General features: G+C 48.0%; 1 pseudogene; it reads right to left on the minus strand.

Moving 5' to 3' along the window:
- LOC147118742 (uncharacterized) overlaps positions 1-15,489 on the minus strand; it is an 88,309-nt pseudogene that overhangs the window by 9,217 nt on the left and 63,603 nt on the right.

Here is a 15,489-nt window from a genome sequence, read left to right on the forward strand (position 1 = left end):
TCAAATCTCGGACTGAACCGTGTTCATTCTGGCAGTTGAAGTATGTTTCTGCTGATAATAACCCCTATAACTGGGCTGGAGTTTAATATTCTGGGTATATATCAAATTAATCAAAGGGTGAAGATGCAGGTAAAAATTCTGCTGATTGTGTTTGCCTTCAATGGAGTTTATTTTTACTTTTTCCAAACACTTCACGTTTTAAAGGGTTTCCTTCAAATACTGAAAACTACCACAGTGCAGCTACTATCAGACTCACCGATAAATGGAAAGTTTCTCCTTCTCCACTCGTTAACCCTGACATAATGTTAAAGGCCTCTAACAGGTCTCCTCTTAGTCTTCTCTTTACCAGAGTAAAGAGCCCCAGCTTGCTCAATCTTGCTTGCTAGTTGCATCCTCTCTGGTGACACCTTTGTAAATCTATTCTGCACTTTCTTCAGTGCTTCAATATCCTGTTATATGGAGACCAGAACTGCCCACAGTACTTCAAGTGTGGTCTAACCAAGGTTCTATATAAATGTAACATTATCTCCCTGCATTGTTATTATATTCCTCTAGAAATGAACCCCAGTATTTTCTTTCCACGCTTTATGGCCTTATCAATTTGCGTTACTACTTTTAGCAATTTATGTGTGTGTATTTCCAGATTTCTTTGCTACTTTACTCCATTTAGTTTCTTACCTTCTTAGGAATAGGTGGCCTCCTTATTCCTCCCACCAAAATGAACGACCTCACATTTCACTATATTGAATTTCATTTCCCATTTATCTGCACAGTCTGCAAGCCTGTTTATGTATTCCTGTATTTCTGTGCAGTCAAAATTATTAGCTATATATCACCCAATTTGGCGTCATCTTCAAATTGCGACAATATGCCTCCAATTTCTGCGTGCAGTTTATGGTAAACAAATATTTACAATTGGGGCTTTCCATAGTGGGGCGTTTACCCAGAATCCCCCGCGCGGCAGACTGTGCCCCATCAATGACCAGGGGAGCTCAGTGCGCAGGCGCAAGACTGGGCGGTGCTCTGAGCATGCGCAGTGCCAGTGGAGGCTTTGGGCTGATGAGGAAGACACGGTTCCAGGAGGCGGTAGGAGATTGTGGGCTCGGGGTAGAATTGGACCCGCGGCTAGGCTGGACAGCTGCATAAACACTCGGTGTAGACCTCAGGCCCCGAATTAGAGCCCACAGGTCCCGTGTAGGCCCCGTGGTGACAGGCCCGGCCGCCCGGGTCAGCGGGGTCAATGGCCGCCATCTTGGACAGAGCGGGATCACGGCGCATGCGCGGCCATCTTGGCCAGGAACAGAGAGTGGGCGGGGCTCCAGGGTCCCAGTGACCCGGAGAGACAATCATTGACTCATTGATTTTATTCTCACTCTGCACACAGAGGGTGGAGAACTGAACCCAACCAGAGTAGAGGGAGGGGGAAAACTGGGAGTGGAGGAAAGAAATGTTGGAGATGGTGCGATGGGTTTGGATTTCAGCACAGGGAGGAGGAAGAGTGTGTGGGACGGGGATTTACAGCTTTGGGGTTAAAATGTGTTATTTTGGTCATATTTCTAGATTTGCCATTTTCTGCCCACTGGGCAATCACAGTGCACTGACCAACACCTTCGCTTGTCAGAATAGGGCAGGTGGAACCGAGCCAGAGGCAGCTCTGGGACTTCATCTTCTGAGCATTGGGTTGGGAAACCAGAATTCCATTGTTTATGGGGCCCTGGCGAGCACTGCCCTCCCTCCCACAATTTTAATATTTTGATGCATCTGTCTATTTATATACTAGGAATGTTTTAATTGCTTTCATAGCAAAATGCATTTATTATTAAACCTTCACAGAAGACAACTGTGGTAACAATTGAATAAAACTCAGAGAGTTGTGGGGATCTGGAACGCTCTACCTGAAAAGGTCATGAGCTGATTCCATCAATGATTTTAAAAGGGAGTTGGGCGGGTACTTGAGGATGAGGATCTTACAGGGTTACGGACAACAAGCAGGGATGTGGGACTAAGCACGACTGCTCATTCTAAGAGCCAGCACGGGCCCGACGGGCCGAATGGCCTCCTTGGTGATGTACGTTTCCATGATTCTATGAAAACTAACAGAACCAAACAAAGAAATGATCTTCCTTGGTTATTGATCATTTCACTAAATTTCAACAGAGAACTCTATACACCAACAACAATTTACATTTATATAGCGCCTTTAAAACATCTCAAGGCAGTTTACCGTAGCACAGTCAGACAATAATCGACACACATACTTTGTTTGTGGTCCAGTGCACTGACACAAAGTTCCTTCACAACTGTAACAATTTTATTACGGTTGCTGTGAAGGCTGCGCTCACTCTGCTCGTACATCTGGTCTCCAAAGGAGGCAAAACAGGACTAATGCTGCCGAGCTCAGCTCTTTTTGATCAGAAAATATCAACTGTTTCGCCTCATCAGGAAATGCACAAAAGAGGCAGCAGTGCTGATTGGCTGCCCAGGAAAGTCCTATTTAGATTAAACTCCTTCACCCAGAGAGTGCTGAGAATGTGGAACTTGCTGCCACAGGGAGTAGTTGAGGCGAAGAGCAGGGATGTATTTAAGGGGAAGCTGGATAAACACATGGGAGAAAGGAATAGAAGGAGATGCTGATATGGTGAGATGAAGAGAGATGGGAGGAGGCTCGTGTGGAGCATAAACACCGCATGGACCAGTTGGGCCGAATGGCCTGTTTCTGTGCTGTACAATCTGTGTAATTCTATATAATAAGAGAGGAGAGAATGTTCCATAGAAACTGGAATTATCTGTTCTGCATTTTAATCCTCAACTTACAGTGATGACTTTTGTAAACTGCTTTTACAGGGAATATCATCGGCCTTTGAATGTGGAAGGAGAAATGTTAGCCTGTTCTGTCAGTGGGAAAAGATTTCAAACATCAGTGTGACTGGAAAAGCACCGAGACACCCACACCCGAGTGAGAGTGTTCCAGTGCACTGACTGTGGAAAGAGCTTTAACCAGTTACACAGTCTGAAAAACATCGCACCATTCACAGCGGGGAGAAACCGTACACGTGTTCTGTGTGTGGACGAGGCTTCAACTGATCGTCCAACCTGGAGAGACACAAGGACACCCGCACCACGGAGAAACCGTGGAAATGTGGGGACTGTGGGAAGGGATTCAGCTCCCCATCCCGGCTGGAAATTCATCGACGCAGTCACACCGGGGAGAGGCCGTTCACCTGCTCCGTGTGTGAGACGGGATTCATTAATTCCTCCGACCTTCTGAGACACCATCGCATTCACACTGGGGAGAGGCCGTTCACCTGCTCCGTGTGCGGGAAAGGATTCATTCGGTCATCCCACCTGCTGACACACCGGCGAGTTCACACTGGGGAGATGCCATTCACCTGCTCCGTGTGTGGGAAGGGATTCACTCAGTCCTCCCACATGCTGAGACACCAGCGAGTTCACAAGTGAGTGCAGGGGTTGGATTCTGCTGTTATTGCTGCTGTTAATCACATCCAGGACTGAACCATGTTCATTCTGACAGTCGGTGTTTGTTTCTGCTGATGTTCATAACCCCTATAACTTGGCTGGAGTTTAATATTCTGGATATATAGCTGATTGACTTGTCGGGGCTGCAGTGTTCGTTTAAGAACCGCTGTCTGATCTTTCCCCTTAATTTCTGATGAGAGTCCCTGAATTATTTTACAATAAAATTATGAACTTTTACTTCAATCGTATATTAATCTTTAGTAGAAAATCTACAATTCAGTGCCTGAAAGGTTCCACTGATTAACATCTCCAATTAGAAAGTGCTGATTAATCCTCACTGACAATTCTTACTGACTTGCACATTACACACAGTGGCACCTCCATTATCCACCAGAAAGAAGGGGAATGGGAATTGGTGGAGAATCGAGAGTCCCCAAATGTTGCCCCTCCCGTCTGGTCCCAATCCCCTCGGCATGGGAATGGAGACAAGTCCAGTTATAGTGAGGGGATGAGTTAATGATATTTACTCAGACGGGCGGAAGGTGGGAAGTGGTGTTCCACGGGGATCGGTGCTGGGACCACTGTTGTTCATCATTTACATGAATGATTTGGACTTGGGAATCAGAAGTACAATTTCAAAATTTGCAGATGACACTAAATTGGGGGGTGTAGTTAATACTGAGGAAGACTGCGATAACATCCTTGTAGAATTATTCAGTTGTGTTCAGTAAATAGCAGCATCTTTTAATTTGCTTTGACTGATCACATCACTATAGAGTTATGTGAAAAACAGAAATCATTAACAGCTCCCAATTTTAGAATTGTCAGATTGAAACTCAACTTCTTCCAAGTACAATCTAACATTTCAAAAATTGTAATGGATGTAGGCGAGATATTAGGACTGTTGTCTAACACAATCCAAACACAGTGACACACAGACAGATGGGCAGGTGTAGCTTCACAGCGAATCCTTTCAAGCCTCACTAAAAAGTGGCAGACTGGCAATCCATTGTTCACTAATGGAGTTGTGATCTTTGTAAATTAAGAAAGGAAATGCATGGAAATGTGTCAAAGAGTTGATTAACAGAGTGGGGCATCATCTCCCTTTGATTTCTATTTCTGACACCAGGCAACAGAAAAAGGTCATTACAACACGACATAAACAGACTCTTCAGGTGTGAGACATCAGACTTCAGAACAACACGTCTGCCAGCTCTGGCCACAAACCTCAGTACAGTCAACCTTTCAGCAGCTGCAGCCCTGATTAAATAACTAGTAGATTAACATGTCTAGTAGAGCTTTTGTATTTCTATTCAAAATGGAACAAAATGTCTTTGTGACACACACACAATTAATAATTAAATCACAATGTGATTGTGAGGATCGATTATCATCTCTTTAACCCAAGGTCGCTACACACTTCCCTGAACTCAACCCTCTGATTTGTTTTTTGTAGCGATCTTTCCATCCATACTGCTGCCTGGCCCTTCACTCCACACGACCTGACCTTGGTCATCTTGTAGATCTTACAAACTGTTTATGGATAGCAAGCTGGTCACAAAACAGGAAACAGAGAGTAGGGGTTGGAAGTAGCTACTCAGACTGGCAAAAGGTGGGAAGTGGTGTTCCACAGGGATCAGTGCTGGGATCACTGTTGTTCATAAATGATTTGGACTCGGAAATCAGAAGTACAATTTCAAAGTTTGTCGATAACACCAAATTGGGAGGTAGAGTTAATACTGAGGAAGACAAAATGCAAGAAGACATTAATAAATTTCAGAATGGGCGTGTAATTGTCAAATTAATTTCACTATAGATCAGTGTGAGGTGGTGTGTTTTGGTGGGAAGAATAAGGAGGCCACACACTACTGGGACAACAAGGGGGAAAAATTGGGTTGCTTTGCGCCTCCCGCGATATTCAGCGGGAGGTTAGCGGTGGCGGTAGCCGGTAGCGCCCCGCGGCACTGCACCGCCGGCAATGACGTCATCGCCATGCACAGCACCCCGGCTGCAACCTTGGGTTGTGACCCCTGACCTATCGCCGGACGATATGTCTGACAGGGTCAAGGGTTGTTCCTGCAACTGCGGTGGCGCCACTTAAAGGGCAGCTGTCGGGCAGCAACTTTTTATTTTGGCCGACTGCCAGCACCTGCCCCCTTCCCCTTCTTCGGGGTGCCGGCCGCGATCACTCAGCCCGGCGCTCCTCTTGATCCGACACCCCGCTCCCCGGTGGTCCAGCAGGGCCCCAGTGTGCGCAGTGCTAGGCCCCTCCCCTTTAATCGAGGAGGGAGGTCTGCTATGACATGGTGCTATGTGCCGACGGGCGTGGCGCTGTTGCACAAAGTGCCGTGAAAGTCACTGGTAGCGCCTCAAGAGGGAGGGGAGCGCTTCCAGTAGCACCCCGCCTCCTGCCTGGGGCGCTACCACTGAAATTAATTCACAGGGGCGCTAACTTTTTCGGGGGGCTAAAATTAGCCCAGCGACCCAAAGGGGGCACCACAGAATTTTTCCTCCTAAGAGTCTAAATGGGCTGGAGGAGCAGAGGGACCCCGTGATACAGATGCACAAATCACTAAAAGTAGCGACACAGGTTAATAAGGCCATTAAAAAAAAAGCACTGGGCTACATTCCTAAAGGAGCCTTCTGTTCCGTGCCTAGGAAGTCTGAACCATGGCAGAGAGCGGCTGGGACACGTTTCTCACACACCTCGAGATTAACCCACACGGCGACTTTGCTGTCAGTGAAGAGAGACGAGAAAGACCAAAGTGCTGTTTGCCCCTCTCAGTGTGGCCCTGAAGGACTGTGTCCAGGCTGAAGTTCTGTTCCTGCCGTACAATCCTCCCCCAGATTGTCTTTTCTGAGCTCCAGCCAGGTGATGCTAAACACTAAGGTGGGAAAGACAAAAATCTACAACAATGTGTTTAAAACAAAGCTGACTTATTTGACATATATCCAGAATATTATACTCCAGCCCAGTTATAGGGGTTATTAACATCAGCAGAAACAAACCCCAACTGTCAGAATGAACATGGTTCAGTCCTGGATGTGATTAAGAGCAGCAATAACAGCAGAATCCAACCCCTGCAGTCGCTTGTGAACTTGCTGGTATCTCAGCAGGGTGGATGACTGAGTGAATCCCTTCCCACACACGGAGCAGGTGAACGGTCTCTCTCCAGTGTGAATGCGCTGGTGTGCAGTGAGTTCAGATGACTGCCTGAACCCAGTCCCGCAGTGAGAGCATCTGAACGGTCTCTCGTCAGTGTGAACACGTTGATGGTATGTCAGTTCCCAGGAACTTTTATAGCACTTCCCACAGTCCAGGCATTTAAAGGTCTCTCATCAGTGTGAGCGCGCTGATGATTCAGCAGTTTGGATGACTGAGTGAATCCCTTCCCACACACCGAGCAGGTGAACGGCCTCTCCCCAGTGTGAACATGCTGGTGTCTCAGTAGGTGGGATGAATTAGTGAATCCCTCCCCACACTCAGAGCAGGTGAACGGCCTCTCCCCAGTGTGAACTCACTGGTGTCGCAGTAGGTGAGTTGAATTAGTGAATCCCTTCCCACACTCAGAGCAGGTGAACGGCCTCTCCCCAGTGTGAATGCACTTGTGTGTCGATAGGCCAAAGGATTGGCTGAAGCCTCGTCCACACACAGAACACGTGTACGGTTTCTCCCCGCTGTGAACGGTGCTTTTTGCTTCCATTTTCAGAGGCCGGTGATATTCAGATACGATGAGTCGAGTGACTCTGTCAAATCTTGGCGTGATGTTTGGTTTGAGCTTACCATCTGCAAATCCTCCCCTTCTACTATCCTGTAAAATTAATTTAAAACGGGGAGCGTGAGAGAGAACCCACAAGAAACCAAAGCCAGGTTGTGAAATTGAGCTCAATGAATCTGGTCATTTGTGGGGCCGGCACTAGAAAAAAGTGACCATGAAAACTGCCGGATTGTCATCAAAACCCAACTGGTTCACTAATGTCCCTCAGGGAAGGGAATCCACCACCCGGTCTGGGCCTACACGACTCTGGCCTCTATGGGAGGGGGGCGAAGGAGATGAACTTTATACATCTGCAACTCGACCAGAACTTTGACAGAACCTCCAAAACCCACAACCTCCACCACCTAGAAGGACAAGGGCAGCTGTTGCATGGGAGCACCATCATCTCCAAGTTACTCTCTAAGTCACACACCATCCTGACTTAGACATATTCATCGTTGCTGGGTCAAAATCCTCGAACTCCTTACCTAACAACATTGTGGGAGTACCTTCACCACACGGACTGCAGCAGTTCAAGAAGGCGACTCACCACCACCTTCTCAACGGGCAACTGGGGATTGGCCATATTTGCTGCTCTTGCGAGCAGCGCCCACATCCCAAGAATAAATAAAAGCAAATCGGTAGATGTAAACTGGATTAAAAGCCTCTACAGAAATACTTGTTCCTAAAACAATACTCTTTTACATTGTAGGGACAGTGTCTGTTTAACAACCTAATCTCCCCCAGAATCCACCTCCCTTGACAGTCTCACATTGGAAATTGTTGGGTCCTCCTGGGTTCAGAAGTACTGAGGGTTAAAGCCAACATCTTCTCCTCCATCTCCACTCCAGCTCAAACTGAAGCAATAAAAAGACCTACACAGGCGGCCAGGGACCTACCTTCCGTCAGCCTGCAATAAAACTCTTCCCAACAGCCGCTGACTAATGGCGGCCACAGCACCCACAATTCCCTGCGCCCCAGAAACCGCTCTATCCAACGCGCTGATTTCCCCGCTGAGAGTGCGCATGCTCCCCGGGGCCGCGGGCCATTCTGGGAGCCTGGCTCTTGTCCTTTTCGGTGGAACCAGCAGAAGAAACCGGGAAGCGGTGGCTTGGATGGGGGAGGCGCTGCACCCTGGGTTTCCTGGTGCCGGGTCCGCCTATCTCGGCCGCTCTGATTCTGATTGAGTTTTTTGATGAGGTAACAGAGAGGGTTGATGAGGGCAATGCAGTTAACGTGGTGTACATGGATTTCCAAAAGGCGTTCGACAAGTGCCACATAATAGGCTTGCCAGCAAAGTTGAAGCCCATGGAATAAAAGGGACAGTGGCAGCATGGATACGAAATTGGCAAAGTGACAGAAAACAGAGTAGTGGTGAATGGTTGTTTTTCAGACTGGAGGAAGGTACACAGTGGTGTTCCCCAGGGGTCAGTACTAGGACCACTGCTTTTCTTGATATATATTAATGACTTGGACTTGGGTGTACAGGACACAATTTCAAAATTTGCAGATGACACAAAACTTGGAAGTATAGTGAACAGTGAGGAGGATAGTGACAGATATCAAGAGGACGTAGACAGGCTGGCGGAATGGGCGGACACGTGGGAGATGAAATTTAATGCAGAAAAGTGCGAAGTGGTACATTTTGGTAGGAAGAACGAGGAGAGGTGATATAAACTAAAGGGTACAATTCTAAAGTGGGTGCATGAACAGAGAGACCTGGGGGTATGTGTGCACAAATCGTTGAAGGTGGCAGGGCAGGTTGAGAAAGTGGTTAAAAAAGCATACGGGATAAATAGAGGCATAGAGTCTAAAAGCAAGGAAGTTATGATGAATCTTTATAAAACACTGGTTGTGGCCAATTCTGGGCATCGCACTTTATGAAGGATGTCAAGGCCTTAGAGATGGTGCAGAAAAGATTTACCAGAATGGTTCCAGGGATAAGGGATGATGGACTTCAGTTACGTGGATAGACTGGAGAAGCTGGGGTTGTTCTCCTTAGAGCAGAGAAGGTTGAGAGGAGATTTGATGGAGGTGTTCAAAATCATGAGGGTTCTGGACAGAGTAGATAGAAACTGTTCCCATTGGCGGAAGGGTCGAGAACCAGAGGACACAGATTTAAGGGGATTGGCAAAAGAACCAAAGGCGACATGAGGAAAAACTTTTTTACTCAGCGAGTGGTTAGGATCTGGAATGCACTGCCTGAAATGGTGGTGGAGGCAGATTCAATCACCGCTTTCAAAAGGGAATTGGATAAGTATCATTAAATATATTCAAGAAGGAGTTAGATATATTTCTTAAGGCAAAAGGGATCAAGGGGTCTGGAGAGAAGGCAGGGACAGGGTACTGAATTTGGATGATCAGCCATGATCTTATTGAATGGCGGAGCAGGCTCGACGGGCCGAATGGTCTCCTTCTGTGCTGTAACCATTCTATGATTCTATAAAATATTAGAAAGTTTGTTCCACAGAAGCACGGGGCTTATCTGCTTTTATTCATGAATTTAAAAAGTCTGTATTAAAACCTGAGCCAGTGTGTTGTGAGACAAAGAGCCTTGTGTCCAATAAGGGGAATAAAGGCCCACAGCCTCCCCTGGCCCCGGGCCCTGAACAAGGGACTGGAGAAACTCGCTGCCCTGCAGATCAGACAATCAGCCGGCGCTAGTCCCGCCCCTTGGGCTCCCCGATTGTTTGGAGGACCCGCCGCCGGCTCACTCCTCCAGCCGCGCCCCGCTCGCTCCCTATTGGTCAGAAGCTCCCGTCAATCAGGCCGTGGACCCGGGTCACGTGTCCCTCACCGACTTTACAAAGAAAGCCTCGCGCGGTTGCCGGGCGGAGCTGCAGGTCGGCGGGAGCGGGGTCGGGAGAATAATAAACTGCAGGTAGGCTGCGCCGCAGGGTGTATAAAGTTGGAGAACGGCCTGAGGCCCGAATGCGATTCAGCGGCCCGATCTGTTTTCCACCGGACGGCAGCGGTGAGGCTTTTTCTCGGTGATAGGCCCGGGCTACGCGCCGCCATCTTTGTGGAGGACAGACAGGCCGGTTCCACTTGCAGCACAGCACATGCGCGGCCATCTGGTACAGGAACAGGGAGTGGGCGGGGCTTCAGGGTCCCAGTGGCCTTTACCCGGAATGCCCTGCGCCGACTCCGTCCGACAGGATCTGAGTGCGCAGGCACAGCTCCGAGTGGCGGAAGGGGGTTTGTCTGCTCTGGGCATGCGCGGTTATTACCCTTGGTGACCGGGAGGGGTCGCTGTGCCGGACTCGGCTGAAACCGCTCTCCCGCCTGCGCATGCGTGGACTCTCGGCTGTCAATCAACCGTCAGCCAGCAGAGGTCGCTGGTGAGACCAGTGAAGGAAGAAAGACTTGCATTTATATAGCGCCTTTCACAACCACCGGACGTCCCAAAGCGCTTTATAGCCAATGAAGTACTTTTGAAGTGTTGTCACTGTTGTAATGTAAGAAACGCAGCAGTCAATTAGCGCGCAGCAGTCAATTAGCACACAGCAAGCTCCCACAAACAGCAATCTGATAATCTATCATTTTGTTATGTTAATTGAGGGATAACCATTGAAACATAGAAGATAGGAGCAGGAGTAGGCCATTCAGCCCCTCGAGCCTGCTCTGCCATTCGATGAGATCATGGCTGATCATCCAAACTCAGTACCCTGTCCCTGCCTTCTCACCATATCCCTTGACCCCTTATCCTTAGACTGTGACCCCTGGTTTGGACTCCCTGACCATCGGGAACATCCTGCATCTAGTCTGTCTAGTCCTGTTAGGATTTTATAAGTTTCAATGAGATCCCCTCTCATTCTTCTAAACTCCAGCGAGTATAAGCCCAATCGACCCAATCTCTCCTCATACGTCATTCCTGCCATCCCAGGTATCAGTCTGGTGAATCTTCGCTGCACTCCCTCCATGGCAAGAACATCCTTCCTCAGATAAGGCGACCAAAACTGCACACAATACTCAAGGTGTGGTCTCACCAAGGCCCTGTACAACTGCAGCAAGACATCCTTGTTCCTGTACTCGAACCTTCTTGCTATGAAACATAGAAGATAGGAGCAGTAGGCCATTCGGCCCTTCGAGCCTGCTCCGCTATTCAATGAGATCATGGCTGATCATCCAAATTCAGTACCCTGTCCCTGCCTTCTCCCCATATCCCTTGATCCCTTTAGCCTTAAGAAATATATCCAACTCCGTCTTGAATATATTTAATGAACTGGCCTCCACCGCCCTCTGTGGCAGAGAATTCCACAGGTTCACCACTATCTGGGTGAAGAAATTCCTCCTCATTTCAGTCCTAAATGGCTTACCACTTACCCTTAGACAATGACCCCTGGTTCTGGACTCCCCGGCCATCAGAAACATCCTTCCTGCATCTAGTCTGTCCAGGCCTGACAGAATTTTATAGGTTTCGATGAGATCCCCTCTCAATCTTCTAAACTCCGGTGAGTATAAGCCCAATCGACACAATCTCTCCTCATACGTCATTCCTGCCATCCCAGGTATCAGCCTGGTGAATCTTCGCTGCACTCCTTCCTTGGCAAGAACGTCCTTCCTCAGGTAAGGCGACCAAAACTGCACACAATACTCAAGGTGCGGTCTCACCAAGGCCCTGTACAACTGTAGCAAGACATCCTTGTTCTTGTACTCGAACCCTCTTGCTATGAAGGCCAACATGCCATTTGCATTCTTAACCGCCTGCTGCATCTGCATGCTTACCTTCAGTGACTGGTGCACAAGAACACCCAGGTCTCTTTGCACTTCCCCTTCTCCCAATCTGTTGCCATTCAAATAATAATCTGCCTTCCTGTTTTTGCCACCAAAGTGGATAACCTCACATTTATCCACATAATAGTGCATTTGCCATGTTTCTGTTTACATTTGCCATGTTTCTGCCCAAATCGTACTGGAGTTTCACGACATCCTCCTCACAGCACACACGCCCACCCAGCTTTGTGTCGTCTGCAAATTTGGAAATATTACGTCCAATTCCCTCGTCCAGATCATTAATATATATTGTGAACAGCTGGGGTCCTGGGACCGATCCTTGCGATACCCCACTAGTCACTGCCTGCCACTCGGAAAATGACCCGTTTATTCCAACTCTTTGCTTTCTGTCCGCCAACCAGTTCTCCATCCAAGTCAATACCTTGCCCCCAATCCCATGTGCCTTAATTTTGCACGCTAATCTCTTATGTGGGACCTTATCAAAAGCCTTCTGAAAGTCCAAATACACCACATCCACTGGTTCTCCCTTATCTATTTTACCAGTTACATCCTCAAAAAATTCCAGTAGATTAGTCAAACATGATTTACCTTTTGTAAATCCATGTTGACTTTGTCCGATCCTGTCACTGCTTTCCAAGTGCTCTGCTATTACATCTTTTATAATGGGCTCTAGCATTTTCCCCACTACCGATGTCAGGCTTACAAGTCCCCACTTTTTCTCTACCACCTTTTTTGAATAGTGTGGTAACATTAGCTACCCTCCAATCCATGGGTACTGTTCCAGAGTCTATTGAGTTCTGAAAGATGACCAGCAATGCATCTACTATTTCTAGGGCCACTTCCTTAAGTACCCTGGGATGCAGATTATCAGGCCCTGGGGATTTATCGGCCTTCAGTCCCATCAATTTCTCTAACACCATTTCCCTACAAATGCTGATTTCTTTCAGTTCCACCCTTTCATCAGACCCTATGTTCCCCGGCATCTCTGGGAGGTTTTTTGTGTCCTCCTTTGTGAAGACAGAACCAAAATATGTATTTAGTTGGTCTGCCATTTCTTTGTTCCCCATTTTAAATTCCCCTGATTCTGACTGCATACCATTTGCCTTCTTAACCGCCTGCTGCACCTGCATGCTTACCTTCAGCGACTGGTGCACAAGGACACCCAGGTCTCTTTGCACTTCCCTTTCCCCCAATCTATTGCCGTTCAGATAATAATCTGCCTTCCTGTTTTTGCCACCAAAGTGGATAACCTCACATTTATCCACATTATACTGCATCTGCCATGCATCTGCCCAATCACCCAATCTGTCCAAATCATACTGGAGTTTCTCGGCATCCTCCTCACATCACACACACGCCCACCCAGCTTTGTCATCTGCAAACTTGGAGATATTACATCTAGTTCTTTACATAGGAGCAGGAGTGGGCCATTCGGCCCCTCGAGCCTGCTCCGCCATTAAATGAAATCATGGCTGATCTTCTGCCTCAACTGCATTCACCAGCCCTATCGCCATATCCCTTGATGCCCTTACTGGTCAGAAATCTATCGACTTCTGATTTGAATATACCCAATGATTGAGCCTCCACAGCCCTCTGGGGTAGAGAATTCCAAAGATTCACCACCCTCTGTGTGAAGAAATGTCTTCTCATCTCAGTCCTGAATGGCCGACCCTTTATCCTGAGGCTGTGGCCCCTGGTTCTAGACTCCCCAGCCAAGGGAAACATTCTCCCAGCATCCACCCTATCAAGCCCTGTAATAATTTTGTATGCTTCAATGAGATCCCCTCTCATTCTTCTGAATTCAACAGAATACAGGCCTAGTTTACTCAATCTCTTCTCATACGACAGTCCCGCCATCCCAGGAATCAATCTTGTGAACTTTCGTTGCACTCCCTCTTTGGCAAGTATATCCTTCCTTAGGTAAGGAGACCAAAATTGTACACAGTACTCCAGGTGTGGTTTCACCAAGGCCCGATATAATTGGAGTTAGACTTCTTTAGTCCTGTACTCAAATCCTCTTGTAATGTCAATCAACCATCAGCTAGAAGAGGTCGCTGGTGAGACCAGTGAAGAAAGAAAGACTTGCATTTATATAGCGCCTTTCACCACCACTGGACATCCCAAAGTGTTTTAAAGCCAATTAAGTACTTTTGAAGTGTAGTCACTGTTGTAATGTAAGAAATGTGGCAGTCAATTAGCGCACAGCAAGCTCCCACAAACAGCAATGTTATAATGGCCAAATAATCTATCTTTTTATGTTGATTGAGAGATAAACATTGGCTAGGAGACTGGGGATAACTGCCCTGCTCTTTCCCACATTACAACAGTGACTACTTCATTGTAGTACTTCATTGGCTGTAAAGCACTTCAAGACATCTGCTGGTCATGAAAGCACTGTATAAATGCAAGTCTTTCTTTCTTGAAATAGTGTCATGGGATCTTTTACACCCACCTGAGAGAGCAAACAGAGCCTCAGTTTAATGTCTCATCCGAAAGACGGCACCTCCGACAGTGCCGCACTCCCTCAGCACTACACTGGAGCGTCAGCCTAGATTTTTGTGCTTAAGTCTCTGGAGTGGGACTTGAGCCCGCAACTTTCTGACTCAGAGGCGAGGGTGCTACCAACTGAGCCACTGGCTGACACTAAAGAACAAGCAGTTCTGACGAAAGGTCATCGACCTGAAACGTTAACTCTGTTTCTGTCTCCACAGATGCTGCCTGACCTGCTGAGTATTTCCAGCATTTTCTGTTTTTATTAAAGAAACGAGGGAGTGATTGCTGACAGGAAGAATGTTGGGTCGTCCTGCGTATGCGCACCTCCCTGGTGGCTGAGGTGAAACACCGACTCGCCCCCACCTGAGACGCGCACGCGTACCAGATGTTGCGGCCCCGCATGCGTGCCCGATGTTCCAACCGCGGGGTTTTGTGCGCTGAGCATGCGCGTTGCGGACCGATCGGGACGGGCGATTGTGGAGCAGGAGGGAGAGCGCGGGGGCCATGAGCACATGGGCGGGACTCAGAGTCAACAGAGCGCTTTCTGGAGTGTGGGGGCTTGTGGGTATTGCAGCCACCATTACTGCTGATCCTTTCAACCAACCTGTGCAGCAGCTGGGGCCTGAAAATCAGCTTCACTGCCCCTAGGTTCAGAAAGGGGAAAATTAAACAACAGTTTGTCTCTGATCCTTTTCTGATCTCAATTTACAGGGGTATAGAAGTGGAGCAGTTACAGGCGGGAAGCTCAGACCAAACATCACATCAAGATCTGACAGAGTCGCTCGATTCATCAGGACCTGATTATCATCAGCCTTTGCAAATGGAAGGAGAAAGCAGCGATCGCAGCGATGACAAACCGCACACGTGTTCAGTGTGTGGACGTGGATTCAGCCGATCGCCTGAGCTGGCGAGACACATGCACCGTCACACCAGGGAGAAAACGGGTAAAGGTGGGGACGGTGGGAAGGGATTCAGTTCCCCGTCTGCATTGGAAGTTCAACGGCGCAGTCACACCAGGGACAGT

This window comes from Somniosus microcephalus, chromosome 4 (genome assembly GCF_052327205.1).
Source record: "Somniosus microcephalus isolate GS21.2 chromosome 4, FLI_Smic_1.0, whole genome shotgun sequence".
Lineage (NCBI taxonomy): Eukaryota > Metazoa > Chordata > Chondrichthyes > Squaliformes > Somniosidae > Somniosus > Somniosus microcephalus.